We start from the raw sequence: 3,510 nt of genomic DNA on the forward strand, positions 1-3,510 counted from the left end.
ATATATATATATATACATATATATAGAAGGAAAGAGAGAAATAGAGAGAGGGAGAGCGAGAGAGAGGGAGAGCGAGAGAGAGGGAGAGCGAGAGAGAGGGAGAGCGAGAGAGAGGGAGAGCGAGAGAGAGATGCGGATATGCGTTTATAATACATGTATATAAACACATGCTGTATGTATGTATAAAGTATACAGTAATGACTCGATATACGAGTTAATTTGTTCCCGGAGATCACTCGTAAAGCCAATACTCGTAAAGCAGAGCAATACTTTTCCATAGTAGCAATGCTATAAATTGTAATTCGTTCCCAGAAATACATTTTACCTATAAAATTTATAATACTCATAAATAAATGGCGGTAAAACAACAGTAGAATGTAAAGAATATTTTATGTAAAGTGAGAAGAATGTGAAGATCATTTATAATTAAGAAGTATTATTATTATAATCGTTTTCTGAATCACTTTCACTGGAACTAGACTCGTGCACACCGTCACTTGTAGACGCGATCGCCGATTCACAAGGACTCGTAGACGGACTTGCAGATCTCTTTTTAAAAACCAAGTCTAACGTTGTTTGTTTAGAAGAAGCCTTTTCGCTCTCTGTAAATTTCTCGGTATCCTGCAGAAGTACTTGTTATAAGAGTAGAAACTTTTGCACTTCATTCAAAATTTGTGTCTTGTGCTTGAAATGTGATAAACTAAAACTCGTAAACCCGGGGTTTCGTAAAGTGAGGTATTACAGTATGTGTTAGAAGCATATGGGGTACCGTCTTGAAGAATTTTTAGTCGAATGAATTGTCCCAAGTACATTTTATTTTTATGTGAGTGTGGTACCTATCCTATCAGTCACATTTTGCCGATATACATATTATACACACACTCACTGAAACACACACACACGCAAACACATACAGTCAGTTAGACAGACAGACAGACAAACAGACAGGCAGACAGACAGACAGTCAGACAAACAGATAGATTGATAGATAGACAGACATACGTATGTACGTACGTATTTAACATGAAAACAAGCACACAGAGTTTGAAACAGCTATGGTTATATACCTCATACATACATACGTGTATATATATATATATATATATATATATATATATATATATATATCCTTGTAATAATATATATATGTAATATGCGTGCGTTTGTTTGCGCATGCGGCGTATGTGGGCATTGTTGTTTTACAATGTCACTGGGTGATTAAAGAAATTATCCTACGTCTTTTGTTTAGATAAATGAAGAAATCACACATAATAATCCGTCCCTCTCAGGGCAGAAATTTAATGTTAAATTGAAAATCAAAACATGGTCAATTTTGATTGGTTAGATAATTTCAGCCAATGGCACCCAGCAATTCAACCGCAAATGGCAACAGTCGCAATCTACTTCTTCTAATTCCTCTTAACTCATCATGGCATTCTTCTGTGACACTTTCTGACTTAATGGTTCACGAAGGTCACAAGACTTTCTGACAAGTGTCAATATCTGATTTGTATTATTTTATTTTCCATTGCTAATATTTTGATAACGTTTAAAATCCTAGAAAAAGATAATGGCCTTCAAACCGTCCTCTCAATCATGCTCTGTCATTTCTCTTGCTTCGCTGCTGCTACTGGTGTCATTGTTCCGATTTTAACATTCGCTATTTACTCAAAGCGCAGAGTTGGCCGAGTCGTTAGAGCGTGGTTGTTTGCTGGTATTCGTTCTGGCTCTGTACGCTGTAAGTTCAAATTCCGATGAGGTTAGAGATTTTCACCTTTTCGGACCGGGCAATGGCGGGTAATTTGCTAGTCATTAACTAAGATAGATACTTCTCTCTGTCTCTCTGTCTCTATCTCTCTCTCTATCTCTCTATCTATCTAACTATCTATCTCTAAAAGAAATCGGCAAACACGCATACACATTTATACATGCGTGTGTATATATAGATATATATATATATATTATATGTATATTTTCATGTATGATCAAATGTGTGTGCTATCTATTAGCTCACTCTCTTCGTCAAATCGACGTCGTCTGAATAGATGCTCGGTGTACCACGTGACAAGTGTCGAAGTGATCACAAAAGCAAGTTCGAAACACACTGCTTTGCAAAGTAGAGACTTACACGGGACAGAAGCTACAATCTATTTGTGAAATCAGAAATAGGTTAAAGATTATAAATAAATTATTAAGGCTTCTTAATTAAATTATTAATGCTTCTTAATTAATAAGCCGTAATTACAGCAGAGAATCGGATTTTCCAAGCTGGCTATCAAAACTTCTCCCACACCACCATCACCTTCATCTGGTTCACCTAGACTCCAAACCTCCTTGTCAATACAAATTTTTCTCTACCATTTACTTGTGTAATCATTCTCATCTTGGTTTATGTCAGTGTTTCTGTGTGTGTGTCGCTCCTCCCCTTTACCAGTTCACCGTCTCCATTCCAACCCCGTCATGTATTATAAGAAAAGGGTAGTCTCGCATATAACACAAGTCATTGCGTTATTAACATTAACATTGATAAATGTTAAAATAATTTGGTAATTAGAATCCTCAACTTTTAGGATAAACACTTGTGTGCTAAGAATATTGCTGTATTCTGATTCCGAATTCAGGAGTCGATGCTCGGGGGCACACTACCTAGATAGGTGAAACAAATTTCACCACAACACCACGAGCCTTGTCGAATCAGATGTTGCAACTCTGGCTTGATGTTTCTGTGCGACTCTGAGCCAGATGTTTCTATACGATTTTGCCCGAAATGTTTCAATGCTCACTCTTTCAACACCACTTGTCCCATGGCTTGCTTTCCCATTCGCTTCCAACATTTTTCTGGCAACATCTTTTCTCTCCTTCGCCACTAGTCCAAGAATCCTCGCCCATCCTTTTCTGGCCTTGTGATTATGTAAGAATTCAGTTTAATTTAATTTAATAAGCTACATTAGTTTGGCCGCTTCTAATAACTCTATTCTAAACAGTTTCGAAGAGATACACCTGTATATCTTTCTCAATTCCAAGTCTTTGAAGAAATTTGTCCTCGGTTATAAACATTGCTGAAAACTTTAGTTCACAAGAGTTTGCAGTGATGTTTTCAACCATAAAATAATGGGAACATATTTCTAGATATATTTTAGACCCATTAGCTGTAGTTAATTAGTTGAGATTATTCAGAATAACAGTATTTTTATAAACCTCACGAGCCCCACAATTTCTCTTGCGTACCCCTAGAGCAGGGGTTTTCAAACTGTGGTCCGTGGACCACAAGGGGTCCGCAAGGACAAGACAGGGGGTCCGTGGACAGCAAATACTTTTTATGGGCAATTTGATTTTATATATGTTTTTGGCACTGTCATGGTATTAGCTGTCAGAAGTGAAAGTAGAAAAATCTGAAGGAACGTTACTACTGGTTTGAGTTGATTCTTTGGCTACTGACTAGCCGGAGCTATCTATCTGTCTGTCTGTCTGTCTGTCTATCTCACTATCTATCTATCTATCTATCTATCT

Source organism: Octopus bimaculoides, chromosome 8 (assembly GCF_001194135.2).
Source record: "Octopus bimaculoides isolate UCB-OBI-ISO-001 chromosome 8, ASM119413v2, whole genome shotgun sequence".
Lineage (NCBI taxonomy): Eukaryota > Metazoa > Mollusca > Cephalopoda > Octopoda > Octopodidae > Octopus > Octopus bimaculoides.